The sequence below is a fragment of the Eschrichtius robustus genome, chromosome 13 (genome assembly GCF_028021215.1).
Source record: "Eschrichtius robustus isolate mEscRob2 chromosome 13, mEscRob2.pri, whole genome shotgun sequence".
NCBI classification, from domain to species: domain Eukaryota; kingdom Metazoa; phylum Chordata; class Mammalia; order Artiodactyla; family Eschrichtiidae; genus Eschrichtius; species Eschrichtius robustus.
Genome location: NC_090836.1, coordinates 4,352,583 through 4,378,919, shown reverse-complemented (window position 1 = coordinate 4,378,919; position 26,337 = coordinate 4,352,583). Strand labels below are relative to the sequence as shown.

The 26,337-nt window shown below is 50.6% G+C and overlaps 1 long non-coding RNA gene across 1 annotated transcript in view; it reads left to right on the top strand.

Moving 5' to 3' along the window:
• The first annotated feature begins 5,792 nt into the window (after window positions 1-5,792).
• The window catches only part of LOC137775701 (uncharacterized), a 102,851-nt gene continuing 82,306 nt past the window's right edge, over window positions 5,793-26,337 (top strand). Inside the window, exons 1-2 of the long non-coding RNA XR_011076070.1 lie at window positions 5,793-6,136; window positions 7,046-7,121. This is a non-coding gene — a long non-coding RNA (uncharacterized lncRNA). The remainder of the gene's footprint in view (window positions 6,137-7,045; window positions 7,122-26,337) is intronic.

Here is a 26,337-nt window from a genome sequence, read left to right as displayed (position 1 = left end):
TGCTAGAGAATGACTGCCATTTCCAAACATGAAAGCTTCCCCCAGACGGAGTAAGTAGTCCATGTAAAACAGCAGTTAGCAGTTAGTGTTCCAGGAGAGGTCGGCTGAGCGATAGAAGGGAAGTGACGGTGCACATTCCTGCATCAGGTGGGAAGGGCTGGATTCGGTGACCCACAAGAACCTTTCCAACTCAGGAAATTCTATTATTCTCTGTTCCAAGCAAAGGGACAAAAGGGAAAGCGTTGTTATGTCAGGCTGGTGAAAAGGATGGTCTGTTTTCCAACCTGGCAGTTGTGACACCTTTCCTACATCATATGCTCTTTATGCATCTAGCCACCTCTGATCTTTTTCCTGCACGTCGAGCGGCTGGTGCTTAAGCCTTGGATAATTACTTCCATGCCAAGAGTAGGGTTATGCACACCAAAGATGGTTAGTATAGACTCACTCCAATATTTTTGGAATGACTGATCGGTGTTTCTGACACAATAGTCATGTCCAGAGGAAGGTAGGGATGGAGGGCAAACCTGTGAATAAGGAGTGAATAAGTGTTGAAGAAAAGGGGTTAGGTTGGCTCAGAGTTCAAGCTTATTTAGATCAGGAACTGTGTAATTTGGGGCACTTTGCTTTCCTCTCTTCTATCTGACGCTGAGAACAATCCTTTTTTTTCACAACCAGGGAACTCCATAAAAAGGCAGAAGTCTGAACATACAACTTTTGGAAATTCTTCCTCTGTATGAGTCCCAGGGCAAGACTAAATTCCACTTAGACCTTCTATCTTAAGGAGGTAAGTGAGTTTTCCTGCTTTTTCTAAGATAGAATGGGCCGAGAGAGAGAGAAGGTATTCCCAGCTCTTGGGGAAGGATGGTTTTGAAAGGAATCAGGAGATGCAGTATATCTCGGGGGTCAAAGCATGGGTTACCATCTAAAGAAACTTGGTTTTGAGACTCAGCTTGATCATTCGCTAGATGTGAAAATATTTAACAATATCCAAGTTTTGGTGCTCTATCTGTAAAAGAGAGATAATAATATCTCCTGGATTTTTGCTGAATATATAAAGTGTCCAGTATAGGGCGTGGCACAGAGTGGTGTTCAGACTATGATTGGTTGGTTTTGCTATTGCAAATTTGGTACCAGTCAGGAACAAGGGACAAAGGAACTGGAAAAATCCCAGCTCGGATAGGAAGGATATGCAGATTTATGGAGTCCAAGAGAGGCGTGGGTATGTTTGCCCTGAAGTTGTCACCAGGAAGCTGTATGTCTGGAGCTACATAAATGGGCTGGTATCTGTACCATAGGGTTTGGTTGGGGTAGGGAGAGGAGGGAGTGGGTGTGCACTGCGTGTCGTCACAGGCAGTGTCAGTCACCTTGTAAAGAAACAGACTGGACCATGTTGCATTACAGCAAGGGAGCTACATTCTCCACGTGGCTGAACTCTGGAAAGTAACAAAACCCTGTTGCATGTAAGGCTGCCCGAGTTAGGACAAACGTAGACCCTGAGAACCAGTCTTAAAGCAATGGGTATGTCCTAGGGCCTATGGTGGCAGCAGCTCTGGTTTTTGTGAGGCCAGCAAAAGGGAGATGTCCTATGACTGCATAGATGGGAAACTACATGTGAATGAAAAACGGTGCCGTCGTATCAGTAAACCAAGGATGTTGCAGCCACCAAGCCAACACGTTACAGCTGCCCCTGACGGTGAGCCCTGACGGAACTCAGGATGGAAACAGGATGCCCACCATCAAGCCTCAGCCACTGCAGCCACCCCGACCGTGCACCCTGAGAGGACTCACGGTGGGAAAGAACAGGATACCGGCCCCAGATAGCTGAAGTGCATACCAAAGGAATGACTTCAATGAGCCCAGAGTTTTGCATAGAAAAGCGCTAAATTCCTTAACTTGAGATGTCTGGTTTTTCTTTAATTAACAATAATCTTTTGATGTTCCAGCTACCCAGTCTTTGTTGCAAAAACCCGTATAGATCCTGGTTCTTCCCTTACCTCTTCAGAGCGGTCCCTCGGTGTGACCTGAGATGCTGTGGCCCGGGCTTAAGTCCTCAGTTTTGTCCGCCAAATAAAACATAATTCTCAACTTTTAGGTTGTGCATTTTTTTCAGTTGACATACATTATCCCCACAGGGCTCCCCTACACTCAGGTCTGTTAAGACACTGGTATTACTGACCACAGACATTATGAAGTCATCTTCTTCAGTGCTTTAAACATAAGGCCATTACTCACGAGTGGGGGATGACTTCTGTCTCCCATCTTCACTGAACTGGTACCCAGATACCAATCACACCATATCAGGGAACCGTACACATCTACTGGCCCCCACTGATGGCTGCAGTAAGTGCATCATGTTTCATTGGAAGAATGGAAGAACACCATGGTTTTAGTCACAGCATCATGATTTGTACCAGGATCATGAGGGTCTGGGGCAGAGATTGGAAGGAACCGAATTCCAACTCCTGGCCGTGTTATGTGCTCTGTCAGGCAGGTGCCCTGCCAATGCAGCAGGCTACCAAATACTTCAATAGCCCCCTCCGTCATGCAGGGAAAATGTAATCACCTTTCCTCTGCAGAGGAGGCCTTGGAAGAGATCAGCTAACTGTCTTCAAAAGTTAAGCAACTTCCTTCTCACGAACTTGAAGTGGGAGAGAATGCAGGTCGTCTGTTGTTTGCAAGAACTTCCTGTGTCTCTGCCCTCCAGCCCACCCCCCTGGAGGGGCTGCAAATCCAATGGAGTTCAGACTTTTAAGATCATAACTGACAGTAATAAGTAACTTTTATATCGTGACCCAAGACACACACACAATCATACACACAGACATATACTTCGCGAACCAGTACTTACTACGTGCGTGTTCTTTGATATTTTCTATTTCATTCTATACTTATCCATTCCATTTTTAAGTTGTTCATGACCTGAATTTCACTGTATAACCTGACCTTTGAACTATGTTCTTCACCATTGATCTTGCCTACTGATTCAAAAGCCTGCAATTCCTCTCCATTTCCTCCCAAATAAAGCCCAAATTCTTTAACACGACAGGTAAGACCATTTAAATGGTCTCTATCTTCCATTTCAGTTCTGCCATCTTCGCCCAAGCACCCTATGCTCCCAACACACCTGGCACCTGCCTCTCCTAGGTGACTCAAGCCCACCTAGAGAGAGGGGAGATGTGCACTCTCCCATCTCTCTGCCTTGCTCGTGCCCTACCCTCAGCATAGATGTGCTTCTCGCTGCAGGGAAAATTCCTCTCCATCCTTAAGAACTATCCCAGATGTCACCTCCTCTGAAGACTACCTTGACCTGCCCAAGCAGAGCCAAACTCTCCACTAGGTTCCCACGGTCTTGAGGAATTCCCTTTTTGCTTAGCATTTAGTGATCATCTGACCCTCGTTATCATAGCTGAGCTGGCCTTTTCTATTTTTGAAGTGGTAGAAATAATTTTAAAAGAAAAAAATACCACTTTTGGTCTTTTCTTTCCTTTATGATTGGCCCTTGCCTTCTTCCTTCTTTATCTTCAACCTACCTCTTGCCCCACCACCATCTCCACGATGCGCAGAACCACCAGGAGAATGGGAAGGTCAGATTAGGAGGAAGAGGCATGGTCAAAATTAGTGGTGACAAACCAATCTGGTTCTAGTTTCTCTTCCTCCAGACTGACAGGGAACCCAAGCTTGGTAAAGGCACAGCACAATCCATGGGAGTCACAGGAGGTTGGAAAAGGCGAGGGGAGGTGGAGAAACCAAGGCAGAGTGAGAACACTGGCGAAGGCGCTGACGCGAGGAACGGAATAAATACTGATTCACGGGCTGCAGCAAACCCTGATGCCAAACAAAGGCCCTGTGGCCGCCTCAGATGGTAGGCAGTAGAGGCCCTGATTTACAACTAGCTGCAGAGTTTAACCGAAAGACCCCCCAGTGCTCTGTTGTTTTCAGAGCAATTAAAGACCCCCCAGTGCTCTGTTGTTTTCAGAGCAATTATCCACACATTATTCCATTTCATTATGGGGTGTCAGAGCTGGAGGGAACTTTCAGAGGTCAATTAGCCTTATCCCTCTTCCCACAGCAAGTCAAAAGGCAGGCAAGAGACTTGCCCGAGGTCACATCCCTGAGTTAGCAGCTGAATGGGATGCTCTTTTATCAAACCTGCTTCACACACATGGGTGCCTAGAGCTCCCCTGTTCCGGTGGATTCAGAGGGCTCTCACAGTTTTACACAGCCTGCATTTCAAAGCCCCTCAAGGAAGCAGTGTGGTGCCTACCAGATCTTTGAAAGATTCCCAGGCAGAGACTCTACAGCCTCCCTCTGGTCAACCTTCTTAAAATCTGCTGCCACATGAGCTAAGTTGATCTTCACAGTATCATATCCCTATGACCAAGAGTGCCTAAGCTATGAACTCACCAGTAACTCGTGCCAAGCTGCCTCTTCTTTTGCACAAGATGTTCATTTAAAATCAAATTGCACATAAATCCCTCCAGTTTCTGCTCATTTCCCTCAGCCCTTGGCCTTTTTTGGTCTTTTTTCCCCTCTCTGCTCCCAACCCTGTCTGCTGCGAGTCTCTGAGATGACACACGGGCAGGGAAAGCTGGGCAGACTAGGGGAGCATCCTGGAGTCGCGCTGGAGCCGGTGGGTGAGCCCCAGGGCCGCGTCCGCCCGAAGCGCACAGGCTCCCCGAGGGGGTTACAGGGATGGCCTGATGCAACTACCCTCACAGAACTGGAACGCCCCTTAAGGACTCTTCTAGAACAACTCCCTCATCTTACAGATGTGGAAAATGAGGCCCGGAGTGCAGAACGACTTGCCCTTGCAATTGGGGAACCCAAGCTAGGAGAGCACCCCAAGTGGCCCCTCTCCCGGACTAGTTCACTTTCTGGACCGCTGCCTCTGACTCTGCGGATGCGGAAACTGAAGCTTAGAGAGGTGAAGAGATCAGCCATGATCCCAGAGCTGCAAAGTGCGGGCTTCAGTACTGGACCCACAGTGCGATGGGCGAGCGGCAGCTAAGGGAGGACCGGGAAGGGGTGGGCCAGGCATTTCCCACGCGGCGGGAGACGCCTGCACAACTCCAGGGGGCGCTGTTCGTACCGCCCCCACCCCCCCCAGTATGTGCCCCGCTGGAGACCGGGCTGGGGGCGCAGGGAGTGGAGGAAGGTGCCCCGATCCTGCTGACAATCATCCCCTGGGCCCGGCATGTCGGGGGCGCCCGCCTGGGTTGGGGTGCCTGGTCCCCCAGCACCGCCCGCGGCCCCTGTTCGGGAAGCTGGGGACCGGGTCCGAAGGCCTTTTCCCATTCAGTGGGATTATCCCTTTTGAATTGTTTAAAAAAAAAAAAAAAAGCTGCAGCGAGCGAACCCTGCCTGACAACACCGAAGGAATTTTTCCCAGGGATCGGCCGAAAGCTGACTCACATTTAAAGACTTGCCCAAAGTGGTCATGCCCCTCTGAGCAAATACCACAGGCATGTCAAACCCCGCTCCCCACGGCCCCGCCGCCAGGCCCCGCAGCTGCCCGGCCCGGCCCGGCCCGGCCCGGCCCGCGATTGGGCGAGCGCCGCGCTGCTAAGCCGGGCCAGCCAACCGCGGCTCCGCTTAGACGGGCCAGCCAATCGTGGCGCCGCTTAGCCCGGCGCAGCCAACCGCAGCGCAGCTTAGTCGGGCCAGCCAATCGCAGCGCCGCTTAGCCGGTTGCTATCCGGGTCCCGGGTCCTAGGGAGGCGCGGCGGATGACGGTTCCTGCTTGTTTTCTGGCCCGCGGGCGGGGGTGGAGTGGCAGGCTCCGGCTGTGTGTTTAGGCAGGTAGAGGCCCGGAGGGAAGTGAAGAGTGAGGGCTGAGCCGCCTACGAGGGAGGGAGGCTGCCTCAGGGCCTTGAGCCGCAAGGTCCCACTGCGGCACGTGAGCTGCTGCGAGCTACCAGGGACTCCGGCGCCGGCGCGGGGCGCATCCCTGGGAACCCATCCTTGGGAGCCGCTGACAGTCCAGTTCCAGGCTGCCCCAGAGCTCCAGCACCCGTCAGTCTTTTCTCCTCCAGTTGTGGAAGGCAAGAAGAGGCACAGACCCATCAAGAGTGCAGAAGGTGCTGGAAAGAGATATCAAACGTCCGAGTTCTCTCCGTGTTCACAGCTAAATACACATGTGAGCCTGGCTGAGTCTCTTCACAACTATGGTTCTCGATTTTTCTCATCTTTAAAATGAGAGGTTTGGGCCCCTGTCACCTCTAAGATTCTGGTTCTTATCTCAACACCGAGAGGAACATTGAGGTCTGGTTTTCGTTCTCAGGCCAAACCACTTTCCACCCGGCAGCCCAAGGGCTTTTCTTAACACATGAATCAAGTCGCCCCCACCCCCCCCCCCCCCCCGCCACACACACACACACACACACACACACTTCCCGCCCCCACCTCTTTCCTCCCTGGAGGGCCTTTGCACATGCTGTTCCCTTCATCCCCCACCCCAGCCTCTCCCTTGGCCAACTCCTGACTCCTTCAGGTCTCAGCATAAATGTCACCCTGATCTGAATTGGCCCCACTGCCATTCTCTCTTATGGCACCCTGTGGTTTTCCATCACAGCACACACCCTAAACTGTAATTTTACAAGTTTATTTGTACTTATTTGCTTAATGTCTCCTCCACTAGAAAGGACAGAGACCAGTTCTGTTTTTTTTTTTTTGTTTTTTTTTTTTTTGTACCACGTCCCCAGTGTCTACCACAGTGCCTGCCACTCGGTAAATATTAGGTTGAATTCATTAAAAAATTATCTTCAGGAGAGTAAAGAATCATTGTACCCATTTAACAGATGAGGCTGTGGAAGCTCAGACAGGTTAGGTAACTTACCTACATTCAAATGGTGAAAAGGTGACCAAACTTATCTCTGGTCTTCAGTTTCTGTTAGGCAATTGTATTAGGAGATCATAGGCCTTCCAAGAGGTAGCAAATAAATGCTAGAACAGATGGTTATAGCATTTTGGGTGCTGTGGTTTTCCTTCTGCTATCCAGGACTCTTTCCAGCCCATTGAAAGTTCCATTCACTTATTCATTCTACAGATATTTATGGAACATCGATTATGATGAGCCCAGCAGCCCAAGGGTAAACAGGAGAGTTCCCTTCCAGAACTTACTGGTAAGTGTGAACTTCGAGACCACAAGCTATAGCCTTGTCTACCAAAGAGCAGAATCTACCGTGTCCATTTAGTAAAAAAATTTGGTCATCTATTCTGATGTTTTGTTGATTTCAGTGTCTGTTCTGGTATGTAGTAGGCTTAACCTGTGTTTTTAACTGGACTAAAAAAATGCATTCCCAAAGCTGGAATATATTTTTTAAAGTTGAACCTACTGTTTCTTTAGATTAGCAGTGTTGTCTGGGAACCAATCATGGTTATTTCTAAAGGAGAAAGATGCTACAGTGGGGAAATGTACACATGGCAAGAGACTTTTCTGGGTACCATTCCCTTAGCTGTGATCTAGAAGCTGGCTCTGCTGTCAGCTCCACCAAAGACACACACACACCACCAGCACCACTGCCACGGCCACTGCCACTGCCACCACCAAATAGCTGAGTCAAAATGACATAAAAGGGAAGGGAGATGATACTCAGACCAAGTCCCAGCTCCCCCACATAGCCAAGCCATGTGATCTCTGGCAAGTCTCTGCCCTTCCAAGCCCCAGGCTCCTAATCTGGCCCCAGTGCTTTCCAGCTATGAAGCATCTGTGAAATGAGATGAAATCCATTACTTTATTCCTTTGCTTATTCAGCAAACATTTATTAATCATCTCCTATAGGCCAGGCACTCTGTCCAGCACTGGCACTGCAATTGAGAGTAAAACTAACTGTGGTCTCTGTCCTCAGAGAGCTTACGCTCCAGTGGCGGATACAACCATCAATTAAACAGTCACTGATCAAACAATCACTATACACATAGAATTACAAGTTGAACTGAGTGCCGCCGGGTGATCACACTGGCGTGTGCACCAACCCTGTGGCAGGAAGCCTCCTGCACACTGAAGGAACCAGAGGAACCCAGCATGGCTGGAAGAGAGCTGGGAGGAGAGGAGGGCCCGGGTGCTGCAGGGCCTTGAAGGACATGTTGGGGACTTCAGTCTTGATCCTGAGGGCGATGGGGAACCACGGGAGGGTTTTAAGAGGAGGATTCGATGTTCCAGTTTTTATTTTAGAAATATTTCCAGCTGAGGTGCGGGGCGTGAGTTAACAGAGTGGAAGTGAGAAGACAGGCTGGGAGGTGAGAGATGTTGGGAGCTTGAATTAGGATGATGATGGTGGGGAGGATATGATAGTGATGGGGAAGAGGTGATGATGGTGGGGAAGAGGTGATGATGGTGGGAAGAGGTGATGATGGTGGGGAAGAGGTGATGATGAAGGAGAAGAGATGATGATGGAAAGAGGTGATGATGGTGGGGAAGAGGTGATGATGAAGGAGAAGAGATGATGGTGGGAAGAGGTGATGCTGGAGGGGAAGAGATGATGATGGGAAGAGGTGATGATGGTGGGGAAGAGGTGATGATGGCGAGGGAGAGGTGATGATGGTGGGAAGAGGTGATGATGGTGGGAAGAGGTGATGATGGTGGGGAAGAGGTGATGATGGTGGGGAAGAGGTGATGCCGGAGGGGAAGAGGTGATGATGGCGGGGGAGAGGTGATGATGGCGAGGGAGAGGTGATGATGGTGGGAAGAGGTGATGATGGTGGGGAAGAGGTGATGATGGTGGGGAAGAGGTGATGATGATGGGAAGAGGTGATGATGGCAAGGGAGAGGTGATGATGGTGGGAAGAGGTGATGATGGTGGGGAAGAGGTGATGATGGGGAGAGGTGATGATGGTGGGGAAGAGGTGATGATGGTGGGGAAGAGGTGATGATGGAGGGGAAGAGGTGATGATGGTGGGGAAGAGGTGATGATGGTGGGGAAGAGGTGATGATGGAGGGGAAGAGCAAGAAGCTGTCAAACTGGAGAGAGTGCATCAACACTGGTCTATCTTCAAAGCCCAGTTTCTCATTTTTTTTCCATTTTCTCCCGGTAAAAAGTGCATGCGAGACTGTAAAACTCAGCCCTTTCCATACCTGACACTGCACCAGACTTGGTCTCTATGTGCTTGTACTGGTTCCCATTCACTGTGGAATCCGGACACCCAACGTGGATCCCAGAGCTGAGAGTCTACAAAATGTGTCTGTATCTTCTCTGACTGTCCCCCTGGCTGTGGACAAGTCACCACACATCCTTGCCTCTGTGGGCCCTTTGGGCGGGGGTCTCTGCCTTTCCCTTGAACTGGCTTCCGGCACGAGTACTGCTCCTGATCCTTTGACTCCTCTTGTGGGCAACGCGCGGGAGGTTCAGAGCCTGCAGTGCGGACTCCTTGTGGGCAGAGCTGATGGGGAAGGGTGTGGCGAGCAGGCCATTTTCCGCGTTCACACTAGGGCCCTTGTATAGACCTGATTCACTGGAGTCAGCCATTCCCTGCTTGGGCCCATCTTGGCCCTCTGTTCTTCCTTCCTGTGAGCCCCAGAAAGGCCCCTTGCCTGATTCACTTTCAGTTTCCCAGCCTCTCTCTCTCTCTGTCTCTCTGTCTCTCTGTCTCTCTCTCTCTCTCTCACACATACACACAGCCTCAGGCTGTGGTGTTTCCACCGAAGAGGGAACACATCACCGGCTCCCTGTGGTTCACCCCATAGGAAATGAGTCTTGTCTAAATGAGAAAATGTGTGCATATGTGTGTTCTTGACTATTTCACAAAGCTGCCCTCTTTAACCACCATTTTCACGGAATCCTTCTGCTGACTCCACCCGAAAAGGTAGGTCTTTGGGTAGCCAAGCGCTGAGCTCCACTGGCGGGCTCCCTGGGGTGGGGGTGCCCCGTGAGGACCCAGGGCACCGCCTCGGGGACCGGGAGCTCCACACCAGAGAGCATCGTCCCAGCTCCCCTGGCCTCCTGCCACCCGGGGCCCCCCCGGCGGTCCCTGTCCCAGGAGAGTCTAGGTGAGGGCTGTGAATAGCTCTGGACCCTCCCGACTGCGGCGTGCGTAGGAGGGTGAACATCCCCTTTTCTGTAAAGGCAGCACTTGTTCGGAGTTCTGAGACTCTGACAGCACCCACGAAGCAACGGCCAGCGTGGGGGTCTGGCTCGGGTCTGTGCTGGAGAGAAAGTGGGGTGCCTGATGGGTCTGACTCTGATCAGAAAGCAGTGAGCAGTGTGCTTTTTTTTTGTTTGTTTTTGTAGGGGTGGAATTTTTCAACTTTATTGAGAAACGACTTATGTAAAATGAACTACATTCAAAGTACAATTCCATGAGTTTTTTTTTTTTTAAAGAACTGCTTACATTTAAATTTTTTTTTTAATTAATTAATTAATTAATTTATGGCTGTGTTGTGTCTTCGTTTCTGTGCGAGGGCTTTCTCCAGTTGCGGCAAATGGGGGCCACTCTTCATCGCGGTGCGCGGGCCTCTCACTATCGCGGCCTCTCTTGCTGCGGAGCACAGGCTCCAGACGCGCAGGCTCAGTAATTGTGGCTCACGGGCCCAGTCGCTCCGCGGCATGTGGGATCTTCCCAGACCAGGGCTCGAACCCATGTCCCCTGCATTGGCAAGCGGATTCTTAACCACTGCGCCACCAGGGAAGTCCCCATGAGTTTTAGCGGTTGTGTATACCCATGATACCACCACTACAATTAAGATACAAAACATTTCCATCACCGCACAATGGGGTTTTTAAAAATCATCTTAGATCGTTACATAGTATTACACTTTCTACTGACTGGCCCTTCCCAGGTTCCGTTCATCCTTTCCTTCATCCACTCACCAGGCTAAGAGGAGTTACCCAAAGGCAGGGTCGTATCGTATGCATCTGTATATTCCCGCCTCTGAGCACAGAGCGTGTTCAGTGAATGAACCCATTTTGGCGACCATTCACCCCGTGCCGTGCACGGCCCTGGAGGACCCAAGACAGGTACGGGCCACGGTCCTTGCCTTCTGGAACTCCCAGTCTGGGTGGAGAGTCAGCTGTGGCAGAGTGATTGCCCAAGCTGTAACGGTAGGCCAGGTCTGGGGGTGACCCTGCTGCAGATGAGAACTCCACCCTCAGGACGAGCCCCTCTCCTGGCACTGATTCCCCTCCTGCTGCCTCTCTACCTGCTCCAGGCTTCATGTCTTCCACGGCCTCCTGGGGTCCCACGGCCCACGTCGGGGGCCTGCTTTCCGCAGGGGGACAGGCACAGATCTGACAGTGGAGTTGGGATCCAGTTTCCATCAGTCCCCTGCTGTCTGACTTGCACGTGTTCTCAAGCCTTCCTGAGCCTCAGTTTCTTAGTCTACGAAAATGACAGCCAACATCACAAGCCGTTTCCCTGTGCCAGGCTTGGTTTTGACTTATTTGGTCCTCCCAGCACCAATGGTCTTGGTTTTACAGATAAGAAAGTGAGGCCCAGGGAGGGAGCAACCCGTCCACAGGGGCAAGAGCCGAGTTGAAACCCTGGGAAGCAGCTCCCAACCCCAGCCTGACTTTGGCCCGCGCCGGCTCTCAGGCCCCCTTCCCAGGCCCCCTTGCTCTCAGCCTCTCAGGCCAGCTGCACCCAAGCAGAGCACGTCTCCTGGCATCACCGGCCTTTCAGAAACACGGGTCCCTCTGTCTCTTTCCGCAGGCCTTGACCTCAAGTCCAAGCCCAGACTCCAGGCGCGTCCTGCCGCCCCACCCCCTGGGCTGAACTCCCCCCTCCCCTTTCCTGGGCGCACAGCCTCAGGTCAGCGGTCAGCGGTCAGGTTCTCTGACCCGTCCCCTCCAGCACTCCCCTTTTCCCAGCCGGCCCAGCAGTCTTTCAACCTCAATTGACTCCTGCTGTTTTCTCCTCTCGGGCTCTCTCACTTCCTTTGCCCCTTTCATCCCTGCCCCCCACTCGGCTCCCACATCCTGCCCTGGGGCCCTCTCCCCGGCCCCAAGAAGTCTGTCTCGGTATTGTTCTCCAATTCCAACATTAGCATTCTCAAAACCCACATTTGCATTTTGATGGCTCCTGTCCCAGCTAGACAGGGGTACACTTTGATGCCTATATATTTTGGAGAGGAGAGCTTTCTCCTGCACAGTCTCATTTTCCACTTTGACTCCAGTGCATTCTCTGGTTCTGGCCCTGATTTACTCTGGGCCAAGACAGACTGAAGCCAGCACCTTTAGGCTATGCTGGGGCTTATAGGCTCACGGGCGGCTTTGCCTGTAGGAGCTCCGGGGAACCGGAGTCTCACTTCCCCCGCCTCCTAGCCCTGCTCGGAACATGAAAGCTCCTTGCAAGCTCGCATCTGCAACCAGTGTTCTCTCCTCCCAGGCTCCAAGACCTGGCCTCCAGCACTCCGCAGCACAAGGCGGAGGCCGGGGACTGGGGTTCGCGGTGTCACCCCTAGCCGGGACTCCCACCTGCGATATGAACCATCTCCGGCCTCGGTTCTAGGAAGAGCCACGAGGATGGGATAAAGAAGCCTAGTCAGCCAGTATTTCCCAGGGCAGGGGTGTTCCGGCTTTTAGTTTTTCTCTGCCTCTGGGCTTCTGGGGTTCAGCCAGAATTAGAACGGCCAAGTGCCAAGCAACTGAGAGAAAGGAATCTCCTGCCAGGTCTCCAGGGGGTTCGAGGCCACTTCTTACAGAGGTTTAGGGAATTGTGGTTTGCATGGCAGGGCTTCCTGGGGTTGCATCCCAACTTCAGAGTGATTTATGACTCCTGTTCCTTTGAGAAGCTCTCGACCTTCGTTTCCACCTACAGCTGAGTCCTTCCATGCAGCGACCCTACAGAACATCTTGTATGTATGGTGCCGGGGTGGATATTGAGGCACTTGGGCTGGGGAAACAGAGGCCCTTCCGGAGGCGGAGGCGAGGGGAGAGGGGCGGGGCGTGATCCTGGAGGCTTCTGACTCCAGGACGCCAGCGGGCCCATCCAGGGCAGCAGCAAAGGAGACAAGAGGAAATCTTGATTCCTCCAGTTTTGTCAGGCTTCAGCTAGCATTGCTGGGAAGAGTTCTGTATTCCTGGCTCTGTGCTGGTGACTAAGGTTGATGCAAAAAACAAAACAAAACAAAACAAAAAGAAGTTGGTCAGCCTAAAACCCCAAGTTTTTATGTTCTAGTGGGAAATACATAAACGCATCATAATATTAATAATGACTGCCCATCGATCACTTGCTCGTGTGGGGTGTTTTTACACGCATTATTTGTAATGTTCACAGCAAGGTTATATTCTGGTGCCAGTCTTACAGATGGGGGAAAAAAGGCTCCTATTAAAGGCTCCAAGGTCACACGGCTAGGAAGTTGCTGAGCCAGAATTTACACCCATTCGAAGTTCATGGCCCACGCTCCTTCCCCAGCACCAAAATGCAAGAGGAGGCTCAGCCCAAGTACCAGAGGCTGTAAAATAACCGTGTGCAGGGGAATCCAGGGGGGAAGCGCCCCCATCTCGCTCTGGGAGCAGGAGGGGCATCCAAGGGGGGGTGGGCATCTCTGGAGAGAGACGCCCAGGAGGACGCAGGGAACAGAAGCACTGAGATGCCCCAGAGCAGTAGTGAGTCATCCTGTTACCGAACCAAACGTGGCTCTGCTCGCCTGCGCACGGTAAAGCCGATCTCCTGACCCCAGGTTGTAGGGAAGGAAAGGGCAGCATTTACTGCAGGTGCCAGGCAAGGAGTCCGGGACAGCTAGGGCTCCAAACACCCGAACTCCCCAAAGGGTTTCAGCAAAGCATTTTTAAAGGCCAAGTAAGGGAGGGGTGTCCCGGCGTATGTGATCAGCTCATGCACAATCCTCTGGTTGGCTGATGGTGAGGTAACGGTGGTGTCACAGGGGTTCACATCAGTCCTTAGGCTCCAGGAGGCCTGGGGTCTGTGTGCTCATGGTCCTCAAGTAGTTAGCTTCTCCCATTTGATGGGGGGCGGGGGTGGTTTCACATCTGTAAATCAACTTGGGGCATGTGCATCAGATACTGTTGGGTTGGCCAAAAAGTTCCTTTGGGCTTTTCGTAACATCTTGCAGAAAAACCCGAACAAACTTTTTGGCCAACCCAATATTATCTAAGTCCTTCAGAGCGGAGCTAAAGCAGAGGGTATGGGGGAGAGGTCTGCCCCGGGAAGCCCCCATAGGTTACAATCCTGGAGTCTAGGATCTGAGGAGAAGAGAGTAGAGAGTAGGTTGGCACCAGAACACAGAGACGTCTGTAGGCATCTGGCCATGTTCTATAGGTGTTAGGGGAACATGGAAAAAATTTGAGTAAGCTAGTGATGTGAGAACTCAAGAAGACATAGGTAAGGAGTCTTGGGATGGGGAGAGAATAAAATGACGCAAGAGATTCAGGTTACTGAAATCCCAGCAATGGGCAAAGAGCTCTGGAAAAAAGTAGCCTGCGAATGGCAAAATGGTGTTCAGTATCTGAAATGATTTGGGGATGGAATGGGGGTCTGGAGCACGAGGTGAGGTGTGAGCTGGAGCTTCAGGTTTGGAGATTGCAACTAAAAAGGTGATGCTTGGGACTCCCTGGTGGCCCAGTGGTTAAGAATCCGCCTGCCAGTGCAGGGGACACGGGTTCGAGCCCTGGCCCGGGAAGATCCCACGTGCCGTGGAGCAGCTAAGCCCGTGCGCCACAATTACTGAGCCTGCGCTCAAGAGCCCACAAGCCACAACTACTGAGCCCGCGTGCCACAACTACTGAAGCCCGTGCGCCTAGAACCTGTGCTCCGCAACAAGAGAAGCCACCGCAATGAGAAGCCCGCGCACCGCAACAAAGAGCGGCCCCCGCTGGCCGCAACTAGAGAAAGCCCGCGCGCAGCAACAGAAAGCCGATGCAGCCAAAAAATAAAAATAAAATAAAATAAAATTAGAAAAACAAAAAAAGGTGATGCCTGCAACCCTAGGAATGGATTTAAGCAACAGGGGTAACAAGAGACAAGAGAGGCGGGGATCAGATCTAGACTCAAAGGTCAGAGGGCAAAGGTGAGACGCAAAGGAGATGGAAAAGAAGCAGTGGTAGGGGAGAAAGTAAACTCCCAGGTGGCTGCCTCAGTCAACTCTGTCCTGTCCCTGCTTGCGACTCACGCACCAGATTGGGGCGTGACTGGCAACCCTTCCCCCTGGCCTGCACTCCGAGCGTCTGTGTCCTATTTTGTACAAGGAAACAGGGCGTGAGTGTGGCATCTTACACAATGGCTGGAGAAACAGAGCACTTCCTAGGGGCTCAGTCGGTGGCGGCGCTCATGGTTATAAGTGGTGTCTGTTTACCCTATTCTTTTCCAAGTTCAGGACCTCCTCGAGATCAGGGACCAGATCTTTGTATGTACCCCAGTCGACACCGGGCACATTATAGTCACTCTTCAGATGTCTCTCGAATGCTGAGAAAATGGGATGGATGAGGATTTCCTGTTGCCACCCTGATCGTTTAGCCCTTGTTGGCTGTTAGTCAAGAAAGAGCTTGAGAGTCAAGAACCAGGCCCTCTGGAGGCTCTGAACGCCAGCCCCTTCCTGCTCTCTGCTTCGTTTTCTCTGCCTAGAATATCAACCTCAAGTTTCCATTGATAGGGCCGTGGGCAGAGACCCGGGGCCAAGACAGCAGCCCTGAGATGTGGTTGGTGCCAGGCCTGGTTCCGAGTGGGGTATCGGGGACTTACGAGGCCAGTTGCGTCACTCAGACAAGGTCATGGGAGGGACCTGCTGCTTTCTAGACTTCTGTGATCTCAGTTGGTGAGGGATGGGTGGGAGAAGCTTGGAAAAGCAAGGGTAGGCATGGGCCCATGGGCACCTACCCACAGCCCCTTAGTGAGGGGAGTGGTGGGGAGCAGAGTCTGGGCAGGACCAAGGCCAGGACGGTGTGGCTGCACCTGAATCCAAGGTGCTTTTTTCTCAGCCTCGAGGTGAGAGTAGAGACATCCGTCCCGTGGGTCTGGTGAAAGGGTTTTGGGAAGGATTCTTTCCCTCTCATCAGCACATCCTGGCGTGTCCTTGCAAAGCTGGCTCAAGGAGTCTGCCCTGGGAGCTGTCTGTTAAAATCCGCTCTCCACTAATGATGGCTTTTTTGCCCACGTTTGTTTGGGTGAGGCGGAGGTGTGAAGGGCGCAGAGTGTGTGGAAGCCCAGCGTCCCCCTTTCTCTTGGCTGTCCCAGGCTCTGATAATGCCGGTGGCCGAGACAGCCCCTGAGCTCTCAGGCCCCCGCTCCCCGAGCTGGCGGCTCGGCTTTCATCTCTGTTTGTGGCCAAGGACAGGGACAAGGGGACCAGTGCCCAGGCTGGCTAATGAGTAATGGGAGACTTGTCCGTCTGTGGCCCTGGACATGCCCCTGGGATGACCTTGAGGTTGCTGGAGCTGGGCAGGCCAAGGCCAGGGGGCTATTTCCTCTTTATCCTCTCTGCTGCTACCCACCCCCCCTCCCACATGAGTCTCCCACCCCCTTCACCTAAATGCCTTGGTCTGAGTCATTTGTGAAAGTTATTCCAAAGGCGTTCCTCCTCCACTCTGCTTTTATTACACAGTGGAGAATGATGGGGCAAGTCTGGTGTCCATCTGAGTCAGCGAACTGTTCAGCCTCTGGTTACCTTCTTCCTCTCCCCACCCTGAGTGTTTGTGCAAATCTCCCTCTAGGGATGATGAACAAAGCCATGGAGGGGTCAGGCGCACACCTTTGTGAAGGGCTACGTCATCTTGATCTTCCTTCCTCGGGTCAGATCGCTTCCTGCCTTTCTCTCCAAGGGCCTTGAATGGTGGCCCAATAGGAAGGCAGCGGTCTTTGCTTCCTCCCCCTCTTCCTCCACGTGTGGCTCCCGTGCCTGCCCACATGGGAGTCTCTTCCCTGTGCCTGTGACTTGCTTGCAGCTCTGGGTCCCTGGTGCAGTTACCCAAACTCTCCAAGCTGCACCAAGGGGCCTGCAGCACCCCTTCCTAGGGCTAGTGGGGAGCTGCGCAGAGGGCAGATGTCAAGTGCGAGCAACAAAAAGATAGTAATTCCCTGTTTTGGAGCCTTGTGTCTGTCCTCCTACCCACCAGTAGCATGAAACACAACACGTGAAAAATGTTTTCCAGAGGAATGACTGAATAAATGCATTGCTAATGGCAGCAAATATATCTGTCCTCAGGGAATGAATCAGTTCATTGATTCTGAAGTGTCACTGTCTCGCAAGGAGTTGAACCAGGCACATGGAAACCATGCCCTAAAACAATTGAATTGGGCCTTAAAAAGTAGCAAGACTTTCCTATTTTATCTTGGATTAGTTTTTAGGGAGATTAACATTTGAGAAAGAGCTCCAGCCACTGACGGAACGTAATTAGGTTGTAGCGTCTGTATTTTGTTAGGTGTTGGATATATTTCTGTGGGATGGAGAAATGGATGAGTGACAGATTAGCCATCGGTGATGGGAACAGTGCTTACATGAGCTGCTGGGGCTTGGGTACTTTTCAGGGGTCTGGGTACCAGCTTGCCGGATGGTCTTGGCGATGCCTCTTACCTTCTCTTCCTCCACCTGCCTGCCCCCCAGTCTGAGGCGTGAAGCGACACAATCCCCAATCTCCGCATCTTACAGGAGAGCTAGAAGGCAAATACAACCTGGGACATAGGCCTTCAGCAGCCTCCCAGGCCAATCTCCTATGAACATGGTCACCTATCTTTCTGGGGCCTTTAGAGCAAGCAGAGTTGAGGGAGGGGAAGAGAAGAGGGTGACGGGGGAAAAATGAACTGGACAAGTCACCGCAGGGCAGTGATACCCAAGAGAGCGCCTTTATCTCCCTCCCTGCCGTCCTGTCTCCAGCCAGCATCCATTCTGCCTTCCTGCACAGTTAGGCTGTCTCCTAGGGACCGGGCCCGGCAACACAGAGCAGAGGCGGGCAAAACGCTGGTGGATTAACTTGCCAAGCTCTTCCTCATCCCCTACTTTAAAGCAGCTGTTTCTTCAGGAAGTTCTGACAGGCCCCTCAGAGTTGTGACGGGGCCTGTGGCTGGTGGGGCTCTGGGCTGCCTCAGCCCAGGGCTGCACTTTCTCAGCTGGGAGCCGGAACTTTGTGACGCATCCTGCAAGGAATTCCAGGAGGGCTGGTGACTGGCTCTGGAGCTTAGAACAGCTGCTTGGTGATGGCAGAAGTTCCAATCTCACTGCCTCCAGGAAGCCTTCTGGGATTCCCCAGCCAGGTGCTCCCTTCCCAAGTCCTGTAGAGCTTTTTTTGGGACACTTAAGAATCTCTTTTGTAGTCTCATGCTTGCGTCGTTGTCTTCTCCCTTTACTAGTCTGGGAGCTGTTAACAGGAAGGATCCTGATCTCATTTTTCTTGCGTTGGTTGAGTGTCTATAAATACTGTTGACTCAATGAAGAAATAAATGGCCATGTCGCCTGTGCTGGCCTTCTCACCTCTCCAAGTTATTTCCCGGAGAAAGGAGGTAAAGGTTAAAGCACCTTCAATACCTATTTTAGCCGCCTGTGTTGACGGCGCAGGCAGGATGAGGGTGCAGCGCCCCAGGGGAGGGAAGTCCAGGAAGTAAAGTAATGGGCGGACAGTTTAGCGGAATGGAATTCACGTGGGTGCTAGCCCTTGGGTCCCATTTTCTGGTTTCCTGGCCTGCCCTGTTCGTAAGGCCACAGTGCCTTGCTCTGTGAAATACTAGCTTGAACAAACCTGCTTTTTTACAGCCCCATTTTGGGCTTCAAAGAGTGAGCCCCTCGTTAAGTTTCAAGAGGCAGGCTAGCAAGGTGGGTGGGATCTCAGGTTCTAGAACCCACTTCCTAGATTCAGCACTAAATGACTGTGGAAACTGAAGCAAGTTACTTCACCTCTTTGTGCATATGCAAATGAGGAAAAGAATAGACGCTGCCTCCTAGCATAGGGAGGATTGAAGGACTGAGCGCGTGGAAGGCTCTTAGGATAGTGGTGGCGGCGCTCGCCTGCCCCTGCCCTGATGAAAGCATCGGCGTTCAGAACAGTATCTTCCGATCTTAAGTTACTGAGATCCTGCTTCCCAGCAAGCCACGCTGATATCCCTGTTAATGGAGAAACTTCTTCTGGGTCTTCCCTGAATGCAAGATGCACTGGACATCCACTGCCCACCACCGTCAGCACCTCCTGACCTTTATCTCCTGTGACCCCTGACCCCGACCGGGTCAGAATGTGGAGGCTCAGCCCAGGGGAAAGAAGGGCTGACCCTGGGTCAGCCTAGACAAACACCTGCCTTCCGGGAAGGCCAGGCGATAGCATTCCTGAGGCCTGAGTGGGCTACACTATGTGTCAGCAGCAATCCTGTCTGCTCACTGCCGGGGACCCCTTCATCAGGTGGCCGGGCACCCCAGCAAACTCCCCAAGGCCTCTGGCTCGGTTAGAAGAGCTTCAGGGGCCTTGGTGCACATATTCTCAAGCCTGGAGTTAGAACGCATACCTGGCTGTGTTCAGTGCCAGGTCTGGTTGTAAGAGCCCCCTTCCAGAGAACAGGCGAAGGAAAGGGAGCTCGTGCCCAGGGGCAGGTTGAGTCAGTGGTCAGGACCGTCGCAAACTCTTCTTTAAAATAGGCAGTTTGGGGTGGGAGGAACTGGGAGATTGGCATTGACATATTATATACACTGTTGATACTAAGTATAAAATAGATAACTAATGAGAACCTACTGTGTAGCTCAGGGAACTCTACTCAGGGGTCTGTGGTGACCTAAATGGGAAGAAAATCCAAAAAAGAGGGGCTATATGTATACGTAGAGCTGATTCATTTTGCTGTACAGTAGAAACTAACACAACATTGTAAAGCAACTATACTCCAATAAAAATTAATTTAAAAGAATAAAATAAAATAGGCAGTTTTAGGGTCGATGCACAGAACGATTTCAGAAAGGAAATCCAATGGAGCGGTTGACGAAGACCTGGGTGGGAGGTAAGAGTTCGAACGCCAGCCGGTGAGAAAGCCAGGTCCTAGTAGAATTCCAGCATTTGTTTCATGGCCAGGCAGGTGTTGGGTGCAGTGCACAACCTCAGCACAGCCCTCTGAGGTGTGCTTGAGGAAACAGACTCAGACAGGGGCCGTCACACGACTTGTAAGTAGGGGAGGTTTGAACCCCAATCTCCTGGCTTCTGGCCCAGTTCTTAGTCCACTGTTCACATCTCTTCATCCTGGAAGGGACCCTGGAGCTAGTCCTGCCCAGACTCTGGCCAAGTAGAGCATTAATCTCGCAGGATGCCTCCCCAGCAAGAGTTCTGTACAATCCATCCCCGCCCCCCACCACCCGTGGAGATGCATGAGGAATGGTCAAGGCTCTGAGGCGTCCTGCAGTAGAGACCCACGTGTCCTGGTGTTTCTGAAAGGTACTTAACCACAGAGGGCCTTCTTTCATATAACAATCATTAACCTCCTGAGGAACTGTCCTTTGGAACGTCTCCTGGGAAATACTAATCAAGTCCGACGTGTTCACTTATTAACGGGGAAATGGAAGCAGAGGGTGAGGAAGGAATTGCCTGAGGGCAGCCAGCCAGTTAGTGGCAGAACTGGGATGACAACCCGCGCTTCCTGACCCTCAGCTATATTTTTCTACCACGCCTGGCTGATGATGTTCATTAACTTGGTATAGACCCGGTGGGGACCCAGAGTGAGGACAGACGGAGATTTTACCTCTGGCTGGACACAGGTCAGGAAAAGGTCTCAGGAATATTTACATTCAACAGATCAGCAAAAGTATATCTTCAAGGGTAGTAGGATATCCAGCTGCTGACGAGGGGTGAGATCAAAGCCTGGGCTGTGGGTTGGATGATTCTAGGAAGGATTTCTGAAAGATGGAAGTGTGGAGGCAGATTCTGAGAGGCTGAATCACTTGTATTTCTTTATTTTTTCCTGTTTTACTATTTTTTTAATTGAAGTATAAGATGTGTTCATTTCTGCTCTACAGCAAAATGATCCAGTTATACATATATATATAAATCTTTTTATATTCTTTTCCATTATGGTTTATCATAGGATTTTGAATATAGCCCTCTGTGCTATACAGTTGGACCTTGTTGTTGATCCATTCTATATATAAAAGCTTACATCTCCCACTCCATCCCTCCCTCAAGCCCCTCCCCCCTTGGCGACCACCAATCTGTTCTCTATGTCCGTGCTGAGTCACTTTTTTTTTTTTTTTTTTTTTTTTTTTTTTAAAAGTAGTCCCAGCCTTCTTGCAACTTTAATTTTATTTATTTATTTATTTATTTATGGCTGCATTGGGTCTTCGTTTCTGTGCGAGGGCTTTCTCCAGTTGCGGCAAGCGGGGGCCACTCCTCATCGCGGTGCGCGGGCCTCTCACCATCGCGGCCTCTCTTGTTGCGGAGCACAGGCTCCAGACGCGCAGGCTCAGTAATTGTGGCTCACGGGCCCAGTTGCTCCGCGGCATGTGGGATCTTCCCAGACCAGGGCTCGAACCCGTGTCCCCTGCATTGGCAGGCAGATTCTCAACCACTGCGCCACCAGGGAAGCCCCTGAGTCACTTTTAAAGGGAAAATAAATGTCGAATGTGAAAATCTTATTTTATTCATTTAAGAAAACGATTTTGCACAGATATGACTCCTATAAAGATTAGCTGACCCCCCCAAAGTGCCTTTCCCTCTTGCCTCCAGATGTGCTAATTGAATATCTTACATGAACCACCATGACTCACCCACCACGATCCACCCACCACGAGCCACCCTGACTCCTTGTGCTCCAAGGTAAGGCAGCGAGCGTTCAGGGGCAACAGCAGTACACTTGGAAGAGGAAAAATCCGTGTTTGAGCCCTGGCTCTGTGATTTGGGGTCCTTCCCTTTATCTTTCTGGGTCTAAGTTTTCTTAAAAAAAAAAAGAGAGGATTAAACCCAAACATGGGTCCACAGGCAGACAGCATCAGCGTCACCTGGGTTAATGAAAGGGACAGCTTCCTGGGCCCTACACGAGAAGTACTGCAGCAGAATGTCCAGGGCGCATGATTTGAGCAAAGGCACTACGTATTTGTGATGTGGAATCAGGCTTAGGAGCATTGGACTGAATTATTTTTGAGCACTTCCAGCTCTCAAATGAGTTGCTTACGCTTACAGAATGTCAATATTCTTGTCGTAAAATGAGATATTAATATTCACCTCCAACTCATATATATTATATCAACATATTGAGGACTTCATCAACTCTAAAACCACCTACAAATAATATCAATATTTGTAGAAAACAATTTTGATGTACAAAAACTCACTTCATAGGGAAAATATAGAAAGCTCGCACCCAAGTCTGTGGGAATCTCCTGCATGGTATTTGCATGAGACCTTAAAATCGAGCTGGTCTCAAGCACAACTATGAAACAGATGAAATTTTTACTTGGTCATGTTTTTAACCTTTTGGAACTTTTCCAGCTCCCGTTAATCTCCCTTTACTTTCCTGGATTGTCCAGAGAGAAAGCTGCAGAAGTGGTTTACACAAAGTCAGCGTTTCCCAAAGTGTGTCCCTTGGAACACTAACAGGTGTTAGGGAAAAAATGGGGGAGGGTTCTGGGTCAACTCCATTTGGGAAACGCTGTGCTGACCAAGTTTTATCAAGAATTTCGAGAGCCTTTACCACGCTAATATGAACAACAAATCTGCAAGAAAGCAAAAAGTGTGATTAGCATTGCCAAGCATATTTGATCAGGGAGACCCTTTACGGAGGGCCGTCTCTCAGGACCAGGATAATTTTGCATTAAGGTTCCAGCCATCTGGGCTCATGCCTCTGAGGTGTCCTTCCTTTTCAAATTAGGACAGCTGGGAAAGCAAGACTCAAATCAAAGTGAACTAAAACCTGGCTGTGGGTCACCAGGGGAGCATTTAACAAATGTGAATCCCTGCCCTCCACCCCCGGCGTACTGAGTCAATGTGCAACCAGCCCCAGATCATCTTTGGACCAGTGATTGGGAATCCTCCAAGGAATGAATCACTTCAGGCATCTCAGTGGGAGGAGTGCTTTTGGGTGAAGAGGGTAGAGAGGGAGGAAGACTGGTTGGTCCTCCAGCATTCCTTAAATTGCATCAGGCTGTCAGGGCATCAGCTCTCTCTTTTGAAGCTGGACCCTCCCCAGAGGCTTCTCAAATGTTCTCAAATGTACCTGAAATCTGGAGACCTGGATTGTTGTTCAGATGTAATCATAGCCTCCCTGTGTGACCGTGGACCAGTCCCATAACCTCTCCGAGTTTCTCTTTTCTCTTTGCAAATTGGCAGTGTTCATAGACACCTTGGGCCCTTTATGGAGACTTGGTGGAAACAAAGGAGGCTAGGTAAACAACAAGGATTTACTGTATAGCACAGGGAACTATATTCCGTATCTTCTAATAACCTATAATGGAAAAGAATCTGCAGCTGTACACCTGAAACTAACATAATAGTGTAAATCAACTAAAGTTTAATTAAAAAAAAACCGAGGCAACAGACGAGGCTGTGTTTCTGGCTTTTCCAAAAGCAACAGCAAGTCAGGCTATTATGATTGTTAATCCAGATTTAATGTCTGTTAAAAACTAGCACTTAAGGTGCTAAGAGACACAACCCTCTCTCTTTCCTCCGAAGAATCTTTGCATACAGTTTGAGATAAATAGTGAATCAACATTGTATTTTTAAATAAGTCTATTAAGGAAAGGATCAGTGAAACAAGCAGGTCTGTACTGGGCAGGACGGGGCAGGGACTGGCACAAGTGTCCTGATCCTTCAGCCCCAGGCATCCCCGATTTGGGGCGGGGATTATCTAGAAAATTGCCTCAGCTGTCCACTTCATTTTCGGTGCTTGCTCAATGAACCACTGTTACATACATTTTTAAAAAACCTTCCAGCCTGCCACTAAGATTGGGGGATTTACGACGACAGTCCACAAACCTGGACGTGTGGAAAGAATTTCATTTTTTTTATTTTTTAAAGAATTTTTGACGTGGACCATTTTTTTTTAAGTCTTTATTGAATTTGTTACAATACTGCTTCTGTTTTCTGTTTTGGTTTTTTGGCCCCGAGGCACGTGGGATCTTAGCTCCCTGACCAGGGATCGAACCCACACCCCCTGCATTGGAAGGCGAAGTCTTAAGCACTGGACCGCCAGGGAAGTCCCAAATTTCATTTTTTTTTTAAATGCATGATGTCCACTGGATTAAACTAATTGGGGCAAGACCACGACACTCAAAGAAAGTGAGACTGGTTATGAAACCACTGTTTACCAAATACCCATCGTGTGCCAGGTCTCAAACTAGCTCCTTTTGTAAGTGTCATCTCATTTAATCCTCAGATCCGTTTAATTACTTTAAAGTAGGTGGGGGATAAACAACAAGATCCTACTGTATAGCACAGAGAACTGTATTCAATATTCTGTGATAAACCATAATGGAAAAGAATATACAAAATAATATATATATATGTATAACTGAATCACTTTGCTATACAGCAGAAATTAACACATTGTAGATCAACTATACTTCAGTAAAAAAGTATTAAAACTGGAAAAAATTAAGTAGATAGGTAGGGAACTGGAGATGTTAAAAAAACAACCAATTAACAAAAAAAGCAAAAAACACAACCTGCCCGAAGACCACAGTTGGTGGATTTGAAGACCAGTGTTTCCAATGCCTGTTGCTACTTTCATTCCTAGCTCCTTCCTTCCAAAATGGGAATCTTTTAAACTTAGAAGTCTCAAGGAGGCATAAGATCTATTCTCCATTCATATTGCATATGAAGACAACACAGGACGTGGAAAATTCTTAATTCTAACTATGCAAGAGTAGAGCTCAGGTGTCCTGATGGCCGCCATTCACCATCTGTTTGTTGTACCTCGTGTTCCTAAAACCAAAAGAGAGACTCAGTCATGACATGTTCCAGAGCAGGCGGCTTCTCTGTGGAGTCGTGGCGAGGTCCTGAGTGGGGCAGGAGACAGGATGTCCTCGCGCAGTTCTGCCCCTCTCTCTGCGTCTGATTTTGCCTATCTGGGGACAAGGGTCATGCAGCCATCTTCCAGCCTGGGATAACATGGCAAGCAGACTGGGAACATTCCCATGGATGCGTTTCTGCAGACGCTCAGGCCTCTGACATTCTCCACCACACCCAGAAGGACCTCCTCCCTGGCCGCTGGGCCAATGCCCACTTCCTCTCCTTACCCGGGCGGCCCCTCCCTGGGCCCCCTTGGTTTGGGGTATGAAGAGGATGGTGTAAGAGAGAACTCAGTCCAAGTACAGCGGGGAGGGGTGCAATGAACCTGTTCTTGGAGGATTCTTGGAGAAGAGAAAGGAGAGGCAAAAACTGTCCGGATCTGGTGCGAAAGGGAGCCCTCTATCCTCTTTCTCCAGGCCTGTTGTTTTGTCGGGGGAAAAAAGAGCTCTGCGTGCACCCACGGGCCAGGAAGATGCACCCTGAACTGGCGATGGGGCTTCCTTTGGGGAGTAGAGTGAAGAGCGGTACTTGGGCAGGGGGGTCAGAGGAGACTTTAGGCTTAGAGGGGAGGATTTCATTTTTTAAAAAACAACATTTTCATGAAGAAGAAGGAGGAGGAGGAGGAAGAAGGAGAAGAAGAAGGGGAAGGAGAAGAAGGGGAGGAAGATGAAGGGAAGGAGGAGGGGAAAGAGGGAGGTGGGAGGAGGAGGAGGGGAGGCAGGGAACCCTGTTTGATAATAAGGAAGCTTAGCTTAACTGTCCTTAAGAGTTAACCCTCCTACACTGGGCTTTTCAAAAAAACAGGATTCACCATTGCAGATCCAGCACGAGGGCATGCCTGGATGGTGGCCCAGCACCCCTTTGGAAAGGGCCTGTGAGCTGTGCAAGATACAGAGGAAGTGGGAAATTATACCCCATCCTAGTGGTTGGGCCTCAGTGTTCTCCCCTGTGAAAGGGGAGTGAGAATAACTTAACTCACCTGAAGTCCGGAGGTGATCTTCCGGCCCAGGGAGGGAGGCTGCATTTCCGAAGGATGGATGCCTGAAGAGCTTCCATTTCCCCATTTGAATGGGCTCCCCACTGCTCTCCCCTGAAAGGTACTTTGAGCAGGACAGTGTCTTTCTTCCCTTGTGGGTCCACCTAACCCTGAATAGAAGCCAGGCATCCTGCCTTCCAGCCCAAGCTAGTCCGGACCTGGCACATCCCCACCTTATAGGACACTATAAGCCTACGTGTGTAAGATCTTTCAAAACCATCCTTCCCACAGTCTGTGGGATGTTCAGAGGACCTGGCACCCAGGGAGAAGGGACAGGCAAACCGCCAGCCCAAATACCTTTCCCGAGGCCCTGGGGAGGAGAACCCATCAGTGGGAGGGCACGTCCCACTCAGGGAGGCACGAGCTGGAGGGGCCGGGCCAGATTCAGGACGATAACAGGAAAGTCTGCACGTAGCTACCAGCCCAGGCAGGGATGTGTTCACCTGGAAACTC